Source organism: Crinia signifera, chromosome 9 (genome assembly GCF_055691185.1).
Source record: "Crinia signifera chromosome 9, ASM5569118v1, whole genome shotgun sequence".
Classification (NCBI taxonomy): Eukaryota; Metazoa; Chordata; class Amphibia; order Anura; family Myobatrachidae; genus Crinia; species Crinia signifera.
Genome location: NC_139225.1, coordinates 76333790 through 76352743, shown reverse-complemented (window position 1 = coordinate 76352743; position 18954 = coordinate 76333790). Strand labels below are relative to the sequence as shown.

General features: G+C 45.3%; 1 protein-coding gene across 2 annotated transcripts in view; it reads left to right on the top strand.

The window, feature by feature from the left end:
- Positions 1–11116, top strand: part of LOC146035676 (ras-like protein family member 11A-like) — a 67652-nt gene extending 56536 nt beyond the window's left edge. Inside the window, exon 5 of one of the 2 annotated variants that reach the window (XR_014460691.1) lies at positions 10525–11116. The gene's annotated coding sequence lies outside the window, so the exon portion shown is untranslated. The remainder of the gene's footprint in view (positions 1–10524) is intronic. The other variant, XR_014460692.1, reaches the window with a different exon arrangement.
- Positions 11117–18954: the final 7838 nt, after the last annotated feature.

The window sequence follows — 18954 nt, the reverse complement described above, 5'->3', positions numbered from 1 at the left end:
GATTTGAACAGCCAATCACAGCGATCGCCGACCGGGGGGGGCACCCCTGCCCCCCCTGGGCGACGAGGGGGGATGTCTGCTGTCAGGGACAGCAGACATCACCTAACTGTCACTGCGTCTCTAGACGCAGTGACAGTTAGAAGTCATGACGTATATATACGTCAACGGTCGGGAAGTACTTCCCGACCATGACGTATATATACGTCAAATGTCGTGAAGGGGTTAAACTGATGTCTATATTGTAGTGTTACAATAAAGCAGCCTGTATTTACCCTGGACAGAAACAAAATAACTTGCCAAACGTTTTGTATACACGGAACAATCCAGCATAAGATTTTGACTATATAGTGCATATGGTTTTGTCCATTAGAGAGAGAGAATTTGCTTTTGCGAGTGAACCAGAATCGGGCCCACTATCAGCCCGGTTCAGACCTGCATATATTTGCAGGTAAATGCAGCCCCGCCGTATGCACTCCCACCCGCCGCCAAAATCCCCGCTCTATGCTGCGAGCGGATGTGTATGCTTACACATCCGCACGCATGCACCCGCACAGGGGAAAAATCATTCGATAGTTACTCACCATCATATCATTTTTCCTCTGTTCATTGTGAAAAGAAAGCCAGTACTTACTTTTCATCAGAACGCTTTTTGACAACTTGGGGGCAGGCGCTGACGTCATCCGCCCAGCCCAAGCAGGCAGGGGCACACATACCTTTGCTGGGGTTATGGTCTGGACTCTGTGCGGGCCAGTCAAGTTCTTCTACACTGAACTCATCACACAATGCCTTTACAGTCCTTGCATTGTGCATTGTGGCAAAGTCATGTTGGAATAGAAAAAGGCCTTCCCCAAAACTGTTGCTACAGTTGGAAGCATAGCATTGTTCAAAATGTCTTGGTATGCTAAAGCCGGGTACTCGGTTATGGAAACCTATTCCATTAAGCTACCGACGCACAGTTTTTGTATTTATATTAAGTGGAAGTTTTGAACTCTTCAGCTACTGAATCAGCAGAGCGTTGGCGTTCTTTATGCACCATGCGCCTTAGCAGTCGTTGATCTCCCTCTGTGATTTTACATGGTCTTCCGCTTCATTCCTGAGCTGCTATTGTTCTTAAATGACACTTTCTAATCATATCGCTTACAGTTGACCATGGAATATCTAGCAGGGGTGACATTTCACAATGCAAAGTTGGAATCATATCACAGTACCACGCTTTAAGTCACTGACCTCTGCAGAAAGACCCATCAAGCAGTAGTTAATGCACATATTGGTGCACCATGAAATATATCTATTTACATATTCTGAGTGAACCTGCCCAGAGGTGTAGCTAGGTGACCTGGTGCCTCGAGCAAGGGTATGTTTCGCTACCTTCCCTCCCTTAGCCATTTTTCTTTCTTATAGTAATGCCCCTTACACATTATACAACACACCACATTATACAACACACACACATTATACAACACACCACATTATGCCATGCACCAAAATGCCCCTTACACAAGATGCCACACAAAATGTAATGCCCATTGCACATTATATCACACAACCCGTATTGCCCATTACACATGATGCCACACAAACCATAATGCCCATTACACATGATGCCACACCCAGTTATGCCACTGACATCATTTTATTGCCCACACAAAAAATGTCCCCTTACAAATGATGCCCCCACAGTAAGGATTAATTACAGATAATTTTTTTTTACCTATATGCTCATTGCCAGTTACATGGTTCTTGACGGAGATTTCTTGCTCATTGCAGGGGTCAATTGCTTATTGTCATCGGTTTCATGCTTGTTGCCAGGGGGTTACATGCTTATTTAATTTTCATGCAGAATTATAAAATATTGTTAAATAACCCACATCAGGAAACATAATTTATGACATTACCACTTTTTATAGGACTAGCATTCGTAGGGTATGATGGTAGCACATGTCGCCTCAAAAAGCCTTGAAAAACTCATATTGACCTTTTGACTGTCGACCTAATGCTTGTGTCGACCTAATGACCCTATCAACATTTTTGATGTGTTATCCTAAGGCCTGTCAATCTTCAGTGGTTGACGCAATGCATGTCTACCTTTTGCATGTCAACCTAGTGACTGTATACCCTTATGAGCGTATAACAAATTTTGGGGTCCAAACATATGCCTTTCACAAACTAACAGAAACATATGGGCCCAATACTCTCCCAATGAAATTATAAACACATAGAAATGACAGATGTAAGTACTGTGGACTAATGCTGGGAGAGGATTAGGAGTAGGACTAGGTAATACATCTCCGAATACTGGACCTATCTGGTCTTTCTACAATGTATGCTCAGAAAATGCTTTGGGAGCGTGAGCTTTTCGGGCATAATTTGTTGTCGGCACAAAGGAGGTGGGAGATTGCATTGATACACAAACTGAGGAGTAGCCCCAAAAGAGGTCTGACACTGGGCTTGCTGCACATAGCGGGATGTAGGCCCAAAAGAGGTCGGAGACTGGGCTTGCTGCACATAGCGGGATGTAGGCCCAAAAGAGGTCGGAGACTGGGCTTGCTGCACATAGCGAGATGTAGGCCCAAAAAAGGTGGGAGACTGGGCTTGCTGCACATAGCGGGATGTAGGCCCAAAAGAGGTGGGAGACTGGGCTTGCTGCACATAGCGGGATGTAGGCCCAAAAGAGGTCGGAGACTAGGCTTGCTGCACATAGCGGGATGTAGGCCCAAAAGAGGTGGGAGACTGGGCTTGCTGCACATAGCGGGATGTAGGCCCAAAAGAGGTGGGAGACTGGGCTTGCTGCACATAGCGGGATGTAGGCCCAAAAGAGGTGGGAGACTGGGCTTGCTGCACATAGCGGTATGTAGGCCCAAAAGAGGTGGGAGACTGGGCTTGCTGCACATAGCGGGATGTAGGCCCAAAAGAGGTGGGAGACTGGGCTTGCTGCACATAGCGGGATGTAGGCCCAAAAGAGGTGGGAGACTGGGCTTGCTGCACATAGCGTGATGTAGGCCCAAAAGAGGTCAGAGACTGGGCTTGCTGCACATAGCGGGATGTAGCCCCAAAAGAGGTGGGAGACAGGGCTTGCTGCGCATAGTTACATAGTTACATAGTAGGAGAGGCTAAATAAAGACTTGCGTCCATCTAGTTCAACCTATGTTTATAGTAGCTTATCCCTTGTTGTATAGTATGTGTTGATATTTTAAAGACAGATTGTTACTTATTCATACCGTGGACATTTTTAACCATTAAATGTTTATCCAACCTTATTTTAAACGTATTTATAGTGTCTGCCGACACCACTTCTTCAGGATGAGATTTCCAAAGTTTGACTGTTCTGACTGTAAATAAATTTTTTCTTCTAGATGAACAAAATCTTTTTTCTTTTAATCTAAACTCGTGCCCTCTCGTCCTAGATTCCTGTCTAGCAGAAAAAAGGGTTTTTGACAGTTCCTTATATTGGCCCCTGATATATTTGTACATGTTGAGCATGTCCCCCCTTAAACGTCTCTTCTCTAGTGTAAATAGTCCCAGCTTGCTTAATCTCTCCCCGTAGCTTAAAGTCTCCATTCCCCTAATAAGCTTCAGTAGCGCACGCAGGGGGGGTTTCCGAGTACCCAGAAACCCCCCCAGAAGTCTAAGGGCCCTAGGCTGAAAGCTGAGGGTCCCCTCTTTCCATGGGTACAAGAATTTTAAAAATCGGCCCTTGGGAACCGGAGATATCGGACTTCAAAGCAGTGGTCCCCATCCAAGCCTGTTAATTGCTCTTCCCAGTCAGATCTTTCAGGTTCTGTCTGACAGAGTTTTTCTGAGGGTATATTCCAAAAGCTGGGACTCTCCCCCTTTGATGGGCACTAGAAGCTTGTCTCTACTGTTTCCAGAACCAGAGATATCAGCCTTCCAGCAGCTGGTTACTGCTCCAGCTCCACACACCTGGTATGTAGTTTTATATACTTGTTGGCAGATTGCTCTGCCTCCTGAACACTGATCCCCTAGACCCCAGTACCATTTGGTAGGTGGGATTCTCTAGTTTTCAATTCCTGGAGAACTGGAGATCTCTGCAGTCAAGCAAGCTGTCCTCCCACCAGAAATTATGAATAATAAGCCCACTCCACTATACACCCTCCTCTGCATATTAAACATCCTCTACCACCCTGGAAGTTATTTATCAGGGCCCCTTCATTCAGCCCAATGCCCTCATCTCCCACCATCTGTGCAGTAAAGGGGTAATTAGTGGAAATTACTGATCCAGGCCCTACATGCTGAGCGGTTGATATAATACCCCCTACCACCTGTGGGACATCAAAGCTTCCCCCACCCCTACCGCTGGAGGATCGGTAGGGACTCCAATACATTGCTATGCCCAGGGGCCTATACTGCTGTTGATGCCCCTGTATGTATGTATGTATATACCACTAAAGATTTTTCACAAAGCCCGTGGAGTGCCGCCTCTTAATCTCACCACCCTGCGGGGAGACACGGTGGGTGGTCTATGTTATATATATATATATATATATTTGTTTTTATTATTTATATACATTTGGTCTATCTATAATACTTTAACTGACCCGGCATATACTAAGCGTCCATCTCCGTGCTTTGCTCCGCCCCTCTGGAAACCCCCTTCTGAAAATCCTGCGTTTGCCACTGAGCTTAGTTGCTCTTCTTTGGATTTTTTCTAATTCTATGATGTTCTTTTTATAGTGTGGGGCCCAGAATTGTACTCCGTATTCGAGGTGCGGTCTAACCAATGATTTGTTCAGAGGCATAATAACTTTTGAATCCCTAGTATCTATGCCCCTTTTAATTCATGCTAGAGTTTTATTGGCCTTTTTAGTTGCTATATTACATTGAGCACTACACCTTAGTTTGTTGTCTACTTGGAATCCTAGATCCTTTTCGAGTACTTAATTACTCAATTCATCCCCACTTAGGTTATAACTAGCACACTGGTTATGTCTCCCAAGGTGCATGACCTTGCATTTGTCCACATTGAACCTCATCTTCCACTTTTTTGCACACTCATCTAGAGTGTCAAGATCATTTTGAAGCGTGGTGACATCTTCTGATGATTTAATAACTCTGCTCAGTTTTGTATTGTCCACAAAGATGGATACATTGCTGAGTAACCCTATCCCAATATCGTTAATAAAAATGTTAAACAAAATGGGCCCTAGAACCGAACCCTGTGGTACTCCACTAGAGATGTGCAGACTCGGATTCCAGAGATCCGAGCCCCCACGAACCTCATCATTTCAAGCCCGGTTCCGAGCAGCGCTCGGAGATTCCTGCCTGACTCGGGTCCGTCCGCGTGGTCAGAACGTCATCTCCCGGAGCCGGATTTTGCGAGGCTTTAAAAGCGGCTGCTGTGCCCGCCATCTTCACTCCAGTCTAGTAGTGGGTTGGGAGAGGGTGTGTTGGTGCTGCTGCTGAGGCTTAAACTTCAGCTTGACCTTGAACGCAATATTTTTTATTCGCTGGGGCTGTCTCCCTCAGTGCTGCTGTGTACTCTGTTCTCCTCTCTGCTTAGGGTGGGCTCTCCCTAGCAAGGAGGACAGTCTAAATGTACCTGTGTACTACTGTCTCCTCTGTGCTGGGGCCTACCTCTGGTGCTGTGCTGTAATATATATTATATGAACAATTAATTATATTATATATAGTCCACTGGTGCTGCCTGCACTGAATCTGCCAGTATTATTTAGTTACTCAGTCCACTGTTGCCACTGGCAGTGCTACTGCCTACCTAGTGTACCTACCTAGTACATACTAGGCTGCTATATCTAATTTAATTAAAAAATAATACTTGTGCTGTGTGGGACTGTAAAAAATAATTCCATGCTGCTGGTGCACTGACGTGTGCCACTGAGTTCCACTGCCAAGCAGTACCTAATAATAAAATTAATTATTATAAATTCTGCTGGTGCACAATACTAGTATTGCTGACGTATCTACCTGTCTTGTGCCTAGTACTGTTTTATCTACCTGTCTAGTGCCTAGTACTGCCGTATCTACCGTCTGGTCTGGGGCTCACTGCCTAATACTGGCGTATATACCGTCTGGTCTGGGGCTCACTGCCTAATACTGGCGTATCTACCGTCTGGTCTGGGGCTCACTGCCTAATACTGTCGTATCTACCTGTCTGGTCTGGGGCTCACTGCCTAATACTGGCGTATCTACCGTCTGGTCTGGGGCTCACTGCCTAATACTGGCGTATATACAGTCCGGGGTTCACTGCCTAATACTGGCGTACCTACCGTCTGGTCTGGGGCTCACTGCCTAATACTGTCGTATCTACCTGTCTGGTCTGGGGATCACTGCCTAATACTGGCGTATCTACCGTCTGGTCTGGGGCTCACTGCCTAATACTGGCATATCTACCGTCTGGTCTGGGGCTCACTGCCTAATACTGCCAAATCTACCTGTCTGGTCTAGGGCTCACTGCCTAGTACTGCCGTATCTACCGCTGCAGTGCCACTCTTACATGAGCCATGTGTTTGTGCCCACTCTTGTGTGGCTTAGCATAGTTTTCCAGCTACCTCGGTGCAACCTTTTGGCCTAAAAACAATATTGTGAGGTGTTCAGAACAGACTGGAAATGAGTGGGAATGAATGTTATTGAGGTTAATATAGCGTAGGAGCAAAAAAAATCAGAACCCAAAACCCAAAAAATCCAAACACAAAACACTTAGGAGGTGTTTTGCCAAAACCCATTAGAACCCAAAACCTCAAGGTAATCAGAACCCAAAACCCGAAAAGTGGCCGGTGCACATCCCTACACTCCACTTAGTACTGGTATCATATTTGAAACTGCACTGTTCACATCCACTCTTTGTTCTCTATTACACAGCCAGTTCCCTACCCATCTGCAGATATTTGCCCCTAATCCCAGGTCCTCCATTTTATTTATCAACCTCTTGTGTGGTACGGTGTCGAAGGCTTTAGCAAAATCTAGGAAAATCACATCTACAGCATTTCCATTATCAAGGTTTTTGCTAACCTCATAGAAACCAAGTAGATTAGTTTAGCATGAACGATTTTTCACGAACCCATGCTGGTTATAACTGAGTATAATATGAAGGTCTAAATATTCCTGGATCCCATGTCTTAAAAATCCTTCAAATAGTTTACCACTATTGATGTTAAACTAAAAGGTCTGTAATTAGCGGGATCCTCCTTTTTTGAATAATGGCACTACCTCTGCTATTCTCCAGTCTTTTGGTACCTTTCCTGATGATAGTGAATTGTTGAAGATATAATGTAGAGGGGAAGCTAATTCCTCCCTTAATTCCATTAATACCCTAGGATGAATCCCATCTGGCCTAGGTGATTTATTTGTTTTGATTTTGCTGAGCCTCAATATTATTTCCTCGGCAGAGAAATAAATATTGAGGTCTGGCTTGTTCATCCTATTTGTGGTATGTGTGCGTTCCACAGTCTGCTCTCCCTTAGTAAACACTGATGAGAAGAACTCATTTAACAGTTCTGCTTTTCCCTTATCCTCCTTAAAACTTTTTCCAGTGATATCGGTTAGTGGGCCTATGTTGTCGTTAATTATGCGTTTACTATTTATGTATTTGAAAAACTTCTTGGGGTTAGTTTTGCTTTCAGTGGCTATGCGCTCTTCATAATCCCTTTTAGCTGCTTTGATTGCTCCTTTGCAAATTTTGTTTGATTCTTTGTAATTGGTGAACGCCTCCTCATTTAAGTTATTTTTATAGAATTTAAATGCTCTTGTTTTATTGTTGATTGCTGACCTAACTTTTTTGTCCAACCATGGTGGCTTTTTTTAATTGAATTTACCCTTATTTACTTTAGGAATGTATTTAATAGTTAATGATTCGAGTACATTTTTTAGAGTATTCCACATTTCCTCAGCATTTTTCCCCTCAAAAACAGTTTCCCACACAATTCTTTTTAGGGCTTCTCTGAATATTTCTAAGTTAGCTTTTCTGAAGTTTAGTATTTTTGCCTATCCTTTATGATGTAATTTACTGAAGTTAATTTCCAGTGAAACCATATTGTGGTCACTGTTCCCTAGATGTTCAATTACTTTTGTGTTTGAGACTAGATCTATGTTATTTGTTAATACCAAATCCATACCCTCCAACAGTACCGATTTAGCCGGTACAGTACCGATTTTTAACGGCCTGTACCGGCTAAAACCCCCTGTACCGATTGTACCGGTTTTTTGCGCTGCAGCACTTGTTCTCAGGCACCTCCTCCCATCTTCACCTCTCTCTCAGACAAGGAAGTTGCGGGGACTCTGGGAGGTGTAGTATCGACACCTCCATATGTTCCCCCGGGCGCTTGAGGGGGATCCGCCTACATTACTACAAATCCCAAGGTGCCCCACGGGGGAACGCAGCCGGCCCGCCTCCCCCTGCTCATGGATGGGCTGCGGCGAGATGAATGGCACCTGTGGGGAGTGCATGAATCACCCGATGCGCGGCGCGCAGCAGAAGAGGAAGTTAGGAACGGCGCCGGGCGGGGGACGTGGGGCAGGGCAGGTAAGATTTTAAGCATATTCGGTGACAGAGATCAGCAATTGGCAAGCAGGGGGTGCTGTGTGACGTGCTGCTGCCCAGGAGGAGGAGGCACGCTGGGCTATTGTCAACACGACCAATGCTGTGCCCCCAGGATGTGCAGAATCGACCATTAAGTCATCATGTACCATTTAAAGTATAGGTTGACCACGCCCCCCTTTCACCGTGGCCACGCCCCCTTTTCATTTGTGTACCGATTTCTGCCCCTTAAATGTTGGAGGGTATGCAAATCCAATAATGCCTCATTACGAGTTGGAGCTTCTACCGTTTGTGTGATAAACTGGTCGTTAAGTAAGCTTAGGAACCCACTGCTTCTTGCTGTTTTACATGTTAAGTTTTTCCAATCAATATCAGGTAAATTAAAATTAATAATTAATACCTGACCCTAATCTGATGATTGTTCGATTTGGTTTAAAAGAGACTCGTCCCTTTCGTTTATGTTCGGAGGTCTATAGCATACCCCTATTAAAATGTTATTAGGTTTTTTGTTATTGTCGGTTATCCCTGCCCACACGGCCTCAGTGTAATCTTCCTCTGTACCTGTGCTCATTTCTTTCTCACACGATGTTAAGTTATTTTTTACATATAGGCACACACCCCCGACCTTTCTACTTTCCCTATCTTTTCTGTAGAGTGTATATCCCTCCATGCTTAATGCCCAGTTGTGCGACTCGTTACACCAATAATGTCATAATCGTTCCTAGTGACCACAGTTTCTAGTTCCTCGATTTTACCTGCTAAGCTTCTTGCATTTGCCAGTAGGCATTTTAATTTATGTTTATTTTTATTTGCATCCCTAACATTGTGTTTAATTTCTCCTCTGGACTTATTTGTATTCCCCACCATGCCCACTGCCTAACCTATTTACAGTTTTGAAACTTCTTCCTATGTCTTTTACTCTTTCCCATACCCTAAGGTCATCTGTACCTGAGAGCTGTACTGAGATAAAATTACTGTTATTACATAATATTCCTGGAGCACCCTGGGAATTACCCACGATATTACGCTTATTAGTACCCCCGATGTAGGCCTAAAAGAGGTGGGAGACTGGGCTTGCTGCACATAGCGAGATGTACGCCCAAAAGAGGTCGGAGACTGGGCTTGCTGCGCATAGTGGGATGTAGGCCCAAAAGAGGTTGGAGACTGGGCTTGCTGCGCATAGTGGGATGTAGGCCCAAAAGAGGTTGGAGACTGGGCTTGCTGCACATAGCGGGATGTAGGCCCAAAAGAGGTAGGAGACTGTGCTTGCTGTGCACAGCAGGATGTAGGCCCAAAAGAGGTGGGAGACTGGGCTTTCTGCACATAGCATGATGTAGGCCCAAAAGAGGTCGGAGACTGGGCTTTCTGCACATAGCGGGATGTAGCCCCAAAAGAGGTGGGAGACTGGGCTTGCTGCACATAGTTAGATGTAGGCCCAAAAGAGGTGGGAGACAGGGTTTGTTGCACATAGTGGGGTGTAGGCCCAAAAGAGGTGGGAGACTGGGCTTGCTGCACATAGCGTGATGTAGGCCCAAAAGAGGTCTGAGACGGAGATTGCTGCGCAAATGCAGGGTTGCCTGCCCTCCTAGATTAGGGTCACAGGAATCGGGTCCCCCCTGGCTCCCCGGAAAGTTTGGCAATCCCCCCTCCCACAGCACTCACCAAGCAGCGACACAAGCCCTGTTTCCCCTCCCCGCACTGATAGATGTCTTGTGCATGTGTGCATCATCTATTTAGTGATCACCGGAGCACCGGTAATCCTAGGCTCCCCCCAACTGTCCCCCGCCCCCTATCCGTAGAACACTGCAACCTGCCGGTAGGACAGAGGGACAGTGTCCACTTAGCAGGACTGTCCCGCTGTTATCAGAAAGGTTGGTAGGTATGTGGTCTTCCAGCTGTTTTGGAACTACACATCCCAGCATGCCCACAGTTTTACTATTAGGATATGCTACAGAGGAAATGTGTACAGCTATTATCTAAGTAGGGGATTTATTGTTCTGTTCTTTATCCAATAGGAACAAAAGAGAGAGACTCAGAGCCAGAGACTACTTCCCCAGCTGCCCGGTGGAATGCGATACCGGGCCTGTATTTGAAACACTGATAGGACTGATTAGCAGCTGTTCCCAATTTCTACCACTAGGTGGCACTCAAGGCTACAGCAGGATTTCACCAACAGCAAATTAATTGACCTAAGGAAGAACAAGAGCAGCATCTGTATCCCACGGCAACAGCTACAGCCAAAGCTGTGATTGGCGACCTTGCAAGTGACATAATCAGTACTGCTGCAGACCTGAGGCCTCAGATTACATAGGCAGTTGTGCTGCATGGGAGTATGATAGACTGGTGTCTGCAACCAAGGGACATTGATGTGGACCTTGAGCTATTCTAATCAAATATAAAAAAAATAAAAACATAGAAAAGATGACTACATATTGTTACTCCTATGAATTAGCCAGGCACCGTTTGAAGTGCACATATTGCGGAGGCAGCCGGTTGGACAATTTTTCTGGTTAGTTGCTTTCCATCTTCCTTAAGCAACGGAGATTTTGTGGAGATGATCTGGAAGACCCTTTGTTTTCCCAAGCAAATTGGTTATTGTAGTCCAGTGATGGCTAACCTTGACACTCCAGCTGTTGTTGAACTACACATCCCAGCATGCCCTGCATCAGTTTTAGCATGGCCAAATAGTAAAACTGATGCAGGGCACGCTGGGATGTGTTGTTCAACAACAGCTGGAGTGTCAAGGGTAGCCATCACTGCTGTAGTTAGTACAAGGTTATGGGAGCTGTTAGGTAGAATATAGTACTGAATAGCTTTAAACATCCTAGCATCTGATGTGTGTGACCTCTAGCATGTACAGTATATACATCACATTTCAAGACTTACAAACTAAACCTGAAATAAAGACTCAGAGACTTAGGTTTGGCAGAAATTGTTAGCTGATTTATTTTAGCACTTTTAAGCTAGATTAATTTATTAATAATTAATTAATGGTGGCCCAGAAAGAACGGCTAATTAACTAAGCTCCACCCACACAATCTACGTAATCAAGCCTACCCTAACAAGCAGTATCCGCTCGACCTACTGCATTGACTACCCACCCATCAGGGTGGGGTCGCTATCCCCGAGCGGGTGATCCAGCGAAGGCCTAAGCCAATGAGAGGCGAGCGCACTGAAAAGCAAACATATACGTAGCATCATCATTTGAATAATAACTAATTCTATTAACCTGCCATTCTTTCCCGCCTATCAGCCAACGCAATTAACACCCACCCACTCATAATAACATAAGGGAGGGAGGGCGGGAAAACCTTCAGGAAAGAGAGGAAGACTCCTCCCTTTCCTGGACTGATATCCTAGCTAACACTGCCTTTCCCTGAGTCCCTATTGGTCCCCCGAGTCACATGCTTCCCTATGTCACACAACAGCCTTGGATGTTTAACCCACTCCATGCCTATTGCATGCATTACGTTATTCTTCTTAGGAGATTGGCATGATGCAATAGTACTGGGCAGACTGGCATGCATGTACAGGCAACGGGGGTGAGGGTGTCAATAACAACCCTTGGGCATGCTAATTGTTTGTTGCTCAACAATAGCATGTACAATATAGCTCATGCAGACGGAGACCCTGTGCCCCTCCAAAAATTGCCACCGCTATGAAGAAGACAGATGCTAGAGGTGCTCCTTTACCTCTAGCGTCTGCCAGTAAAGTGCAGAGTGCCCAGCACTACCCAGGAGTGCAGATTCTGGGAGCACTGTGGCCCTGCAACCCCTGGCAAAGAGTAAGTAAACCCCCCCCTGGCATGGAGCAAGTAAATCCCCCCCCCCTGGCATGGAGCAAATACCCCCCCCCCCTGTCAACAAGCAAGTAAACCCCCCTGGCAATGAGCAAGTAAACCTCCCCTGGCAACAAGCATGAAACCCCTGGCAAAAAGCATGGATCCTACCATGGCAACAAGCATGTAATCCCATCTGGCAATGAGCATGGAACCCCTGGCAACGAGATTTTAGGTATGTGGCACTTAAGTAGTGTTCATTCTAGCACCCGCTATCTTTAAAACCCATGCAGTTCCTCTTCCCTGCCTTGGGTGTCGCTGTCTGCTGTGGTGTTTCTAGCACAGGTCTGGTTTGCATATCAGTGCTGATATACAGACCACACTGTGCTAGAAGCACCACAGCAGACAGCGACACCCCAGGCAGGGAAGAGGAACTGCATGTGTTTTAAAAAATAGCGGGTGCTAGAAGGAACACTATAAAGTGCCTATCAGTGTGATTAATCACAGTTAATCGCAAAAAATTCACGCGTTTAAAAATGTCAATCGTTGCCCACCACTAATTATAACAGTAATGTGGTGACGTGCATCTTTTACACCGCTGTACGGAGAAATGCAAGCATGCGAGACGCAGGATTCTGTGTGTTTCCACCTTATTTATAAAGAGGGAACAATTTACCAGACAAAACCAACTTAGTTTTGCCTTTCAAGTGATTCCGGCTAAAGCAGTACATAAATTATTACAGAGTGTGATTAACACTGCAGACGGTAGCCTCCAGCCATAGCTAAAGCTGGGCACATACACTATACAATTATCTGGCAGGCCATCTGTCCAAGCTGCGGGTGCGGTTCCAAAAGTCATCAGCAAAGAATTACAGGGTGAGATTTAATAGGATGAGAGTTTCAGAAGGTGAGAGAATTGGTGAGAAATCTCCAGTTTTTTAAAGCTGCAATCATTTACACTGCAAAATCCAACTGGTTTAGCAGTGTAAATGATTGCCGCTTTAAAAAACCTGGAGATTTCTTACCAAATCTCTCACTTTCTGAATCTCTCATCCTATTAAATATCACCCATTGTGTCTAGGTAGGTAATTAGTCGACATGTGAAAAAGGATGACAGAAATAGTCAACACATTAAAACCTCAACCCAAAGTTTTTTATTTTGGGGAAGTCAAACTGTAGGTTTGAGCACATAATACCCCAATTAGAGTACCGCTTACAAAGCTTAAGAGCAATGATTCTCCACTCCAGTCCGGATGCATCTCCAACAGGTCAGATTATCAGGGCTTCCAGATAATACCCTTTCACACTGACAAATATTTCCCAGGTTATTGCACATGATACCAGGTAACCTGCATGTAACTACATTTTAACCCTTTGGGTGCCAAGGTTGCTGTGAGAGATCCTCAAAATATTCAATAAAGATGCTAGCATTGCTCACAGCGACTGTTCCTTTATAAATAAATATAAATGACGCTGCGCCAATTAATGGAAGTTTAGTTAAATGTTGCACCCAAAAAAAGAACAATCGATGTGAGTGGCACTGGCATTTTTAGTGGGTATTTTGAGACTCTCTCACAGCAGCATTGGCACACAAAGGATTAATGTACTGTACCATATTCAGGTGCCAACAATGAATAAATAAATAAATTAATACAGTAAATTAAAAGATTGTGCTATATAAATATTAGTGATATGGAAGTAAAATGGGGACATATTATTATTGTTATTATTATTATTATTACTACTAATAATAATAATAAAGATGTTGGTGTAATCATATGAAATTCAATGGCCATAAGTATGGATCCACTTCATTCATTGTCAAATCCCAAATTTGGTCCTCGGGATTAGGGTACTTATGTATTAGCATCCTCGGCATTAGGGTACTTATGTATTAGCAGGGTGCCTTATACATAAGCACCCTAATGCCATCTTCCTCCTCTGGGGTGTCACCTCTTCTTTTTAACATACTGTGTCGTGAAGTTATTTTTTAGTCAGTTAACTATTAGGAAAAGAGTTAATGTTCACTTTGTCAAATTTGTTGATTAAAATGGAATTTGTGTTAATTAAACTGGAAGGTGTTATCACAAAGATCTTTTATCACTGTGGTAATGTACTCCTCTATCTGTGCAACAATGGCTGTGTTTTTCAATATATCTTTCTAAGGCAATTTGCACATAGTGGTCCACAGTATTCAGACTGCACATGGATGGTTGGAGTCAAAAACTATTGCGCTAATAGTACGATAACAAAATAAGGATTGTAGTTGTACATTTATTGCCATGATCTATGTCTAGTATAGATCAATTATTTCTGGCTAATCCTGAATATAGTGAAACTACCAGAATTGTCTCATTGATGTGCAGAGTGAAGCCCTACTGTCAGTGACATATCTGCCCTTTTATAAGTTTACTACAGTGCAGCAGTAGGTTTGGGTTACCCCTTCGCATGTGCAGAAGGCTTTTGCACATGCACATTGGGCCTTATTTAGGTTCATTCACTGGGACACACATTCGCATGCAGGGGAATGAAAGGAACCCACTCGCACACGGCCAGCGAAGGCACGCCTTTAAGCCACACAAACCCATTCTTTCGCATCCAAAGATAAAGGGGAGTGGAGTGGCGTTACACTACACATACGCTAAAGTAACTTAGCCTCTTTACTCGGATATCCAATGGGTGGCAGAGTGAATACGGTCTGCGGGCGATTGACTTGAGATTGAATTACCTGATTTCTAATGATGTTATAAATTACAAGTTGTGTAGCAGTTAACAAAATGGTGAGTAGTTGGTCTAGCACTTCTATGGTGCAATAAATGCTGATACACTACTTTTTGAGTAGCAGATGCACAGGTAAGCCTACTGGGAAAGGTTAATGGAGCCAATAAACAGATAGCAGGACTGAGGGTCAGATGTACCAATCTTCAAAAGTGATAAAATAGAGAGTGATAAACAGCCAGTCAATCACCTCCAACCTGTTATTTTTCAAACCCAGCCTGTAACATGACAGGTAGGAGCTGATTGGCTGGCTGTTTATCACTCAAATTTATCACGTTTTGAAGCTTGATACATCTGGCGCTGATTGTTAGTATGAATGTATGCTCCAAAGTTTAGGCACTAGCACATATAAATAGGGCTGGATTAGCAGACAGGTTTACAAGGGGAATCCACAGTGGATTCATGTGCCTGAGTGCCCATTCCTCCCTCCTATATGGGTACATTATATAGAAGGGAGTACCAGTTGGAGCAGGGTCCTGTATGTTTTGTTTCTATAGAAACTGCTTCAAGATTAACCCTCCTACCAAAGTGGGTGGTCCTGACACTCCCCTGTCCCCTACATTATAAAAGGAGCGTGTTCTTTGCATGTCCTCTCTATTAGTTAGCTGAAACCCCCAACAACTTCATTCCCTTGTGGGCCCTTCATGCCCCAGACCGACGCACAGATGAATCCAAATGGGGAATTTGAGGTGGTGAATTGATTCCTGATATGATGTCCTGATAAGGCAGTTACAGGTATAGGAACAAGCTAGTGTAGTGGGTGTGGTACAGGGTACCAACAGTCGGGATCCCGACAGTCTTTAGCCCGACGTCGGGATCCAGACTGGCCGGACACAGACAGTGTGGCGAGTGCAACAAAGCTCGTTGTGCACGCCGCGCTGCGGGCACGGTGGCTCGCTACGCTTGCCACCTATTCTATTCTCCCTCTATGGGGGTCTTGGACCCCCACGAGGGAGAATAGCCAGTGGCCGTCGGGAAACCGGGCGTCGGTATTTTAACAGGCGGGATGCCAACGTCGCATAAATGTCTGTCGGGATCCCGACTGTCGGGACCCCTTCCGGCACCCAGTGTCCTGATATCATACATTCCCATAAGGAAAACGCTGGAGTAATTTACAATGAGGCACTCTCCACAGACATCACAGACAGGATAGGTCTAGTGTCTGGAATCTCCTATTGGCATGTCGTGGGTAGAATATAGGTCCTGCAAACACTGCAATGTAGTGAGCTGGAGCAGAGCATACAAGACTGTCTCACTGTCATGTTACCAGGATTTGGGTAATTTGGTTTGGGATCCCCAGGGCCAGCCATGCTTGGAGAGAAAACTAAGCTTAGAGGTCTGATAAAGCTCTTCCTCATGCTGGACTAGTATGAATTATGAGGAGATTGAGGTAAGGGGGCACTCTCTTTGGGGAAGATGTTTAAAGGTGCGCAAGGAAAGCTATGGCCTTGGGTGGTACTCACCAATCAAAGTGAACCTGAAGAACGCCCTGCTCCCTGGAGGATGTGGATGGCCAAAATTGGCTGAAAAAGAAACCAAATAGTGAACCGTGGTCTAGTCTTACCCTAACTTTTAAATGGGTGTCGCCGGCACTCACAGGTGGCTGCACTTTTCACTGAAAAGTTATCACAGGCACAAAGCCTCAGCCACCCAATTTTCACCTACCCACACTCTCGCGTGGATGTATATTTGTTGGGGTTCTTAGCAGAGGCGTAGGGAGGGCGGAGCCACTGGAGCTCACGCTCCGGGCGGCGATTGGCAGAATGGCGCCGCCGGCCCGCCCTCCCCCCTCCGCAATCGAACTAGACTAGACATAAATTAGTACTAACGGGCAGCGCGCAGCGCGCGCTGACGGCTGCGGCTGCCCTGCCCGGCGCCTCAGTCCAAACATCACGGACGGGCGTCTAACTCCCTCATCTAAGCTGCTGCTGCTGCTGCTCGTGACGGCTTCCGGGCAGCGCAGCGCAGCACAGCAAATTCCGGCAGAACTCCAGGGTCACCTGCCCATGCTACCCTCCTCCCTGGCTACAGCAGCGTCATCAGCCATCCCAAGCGCTGGCTGTAGCCTGGAGGAGGAGAAGGTATTCTGCTGCCGCCCTGGACCCGCTGGATCATTTATCCTTAAGGTGAAGGTGGATTTCTTTTTTTTTTTTAATACAGCTAATTGATGATGTTATAAACTTGGGGTTTGGGGGATTTGGGGGATTGGTGGGGCCCAGGGGGGTGGTGGGGTCGGGAGAGTGAATCTCTCTGCTGCCACCCTGCTGTGCTCTATATATCTTATATATATATTTATTTATTTACAGCATCTTATATAGTGCAGCAGTTTCCGTTACACTGTCTAATATAGCGCAGCAGTTTCCGTTACACTGTCTAATATAGCGCAGCAGTTTCCGTTACACTGTCTAATATAGCGCAGCAGTTTCCGTTACACTGTCTAATATAGCGCAGCAGTTTCCGTTACACTGTCTAATATAGCGCAGCAGTTTCCGTTACACTGTCTAATATAGCGCAGCAGTTTCCGTTACACTGTCTAATATAGCGCAGCAGATTCCGTTACAGCGTCTTATATAGCGCAGCAGTTTCCGTTACAGTGTCTTATACAGCGCAGCAGATTCCTTTACAGCGTCTTATATAGCGCAGCAGTTTCCGTTACAGTGTCTTATACAGCGCAGCAGATTCCGTTGGTGTCTTATATAGTGCAGCAGATTCCGTTACAGTGTCTTATATAGCGCAGCAGATTCCGTTACAGTGTCTTATATAGCTCAGCAGATTCCGTTACAGCGTCTTATATAGCGCAGCAGTTTCCGTTACAGTGTCTTATATAGCGCAGCAGTTTCCGTTACAGTGTCTTATATAGCGCAGCAGATTCCGTTACAGTTACTTATATAGCGCAGCAGTTTCCGTTACAGTGTCTTATATAGCGCAGCAGATTCCGTTACAGTGTCTTATATAGCGCAGCAGATTCCGTTACAGCGTCTTATATAGCGCAGCGTCTTATATAGCGCAGCAGATTCCATTACAGCATCTTATATAGCGCAGCAGATTCCGTTACAGTGTCTTATATAGAGCAGCAGATTCCGTTACAGCGTCTTATATAGCGCAGCAGATTCCGTTACAGCGTCTTATATAGCGCGGCAGATTCCGTTACAGCGTCTTATATAGCGCGTCAGATTCCGTTACAGCGTCTTATATAGCGCAGCAGATTCCGTTACAGCGTCTTATATAGCGCAGCAGATTCCGTTACAGCGTCTTATATAGCGCGGCAGATTCCGTTACAGCATCTTATATAGCGCAGCAGATTCCGTTACAGTGTCTTATATAGCGCAGCAGATTCCGTTACAGCGTCTTATATAGCGCAGCAGATTCCGTTACAGTGTCTTATATAGGGAAGCAGATTCCGTTACAGTGTCTTATATAGCGCAGCAGATTCCGTTACAGTGTCTTATATAGCGCAGCAGATTCCGTTACAGTGTCTTATATAGCGCAGCAGATTCCGTTACAGTGTCTTATATAGGGAAGCAGATTCCGTTACAGTGGTTTTTAATTTTTTTCTTTTCAAATGTAACATGCCAACACATGTTAGCCACGCCCCTAATTCATTACCGGGGGGGGGGGGGGGCGCAAAATATGCCCTTGCTCCGGGCACCATGACACCTAGCTACACCGCTGGTTCTTAGACGTCCGTGGGAGAACCACTAGACCGACACTCAGGGGACAGACAAACAGACGGAGTTATACATACTCCGACTACTCTTGTCACTTTGAGGGTGATTCAGGTTGGTTTGCAAACGCAAACTCTTTCTTTAATGGACAAAACCATGTGCATTGCAGGTGGGGCTGTTGTAACATGAGCAGATCTCCTTGGATTATATATATATGGCTGGAT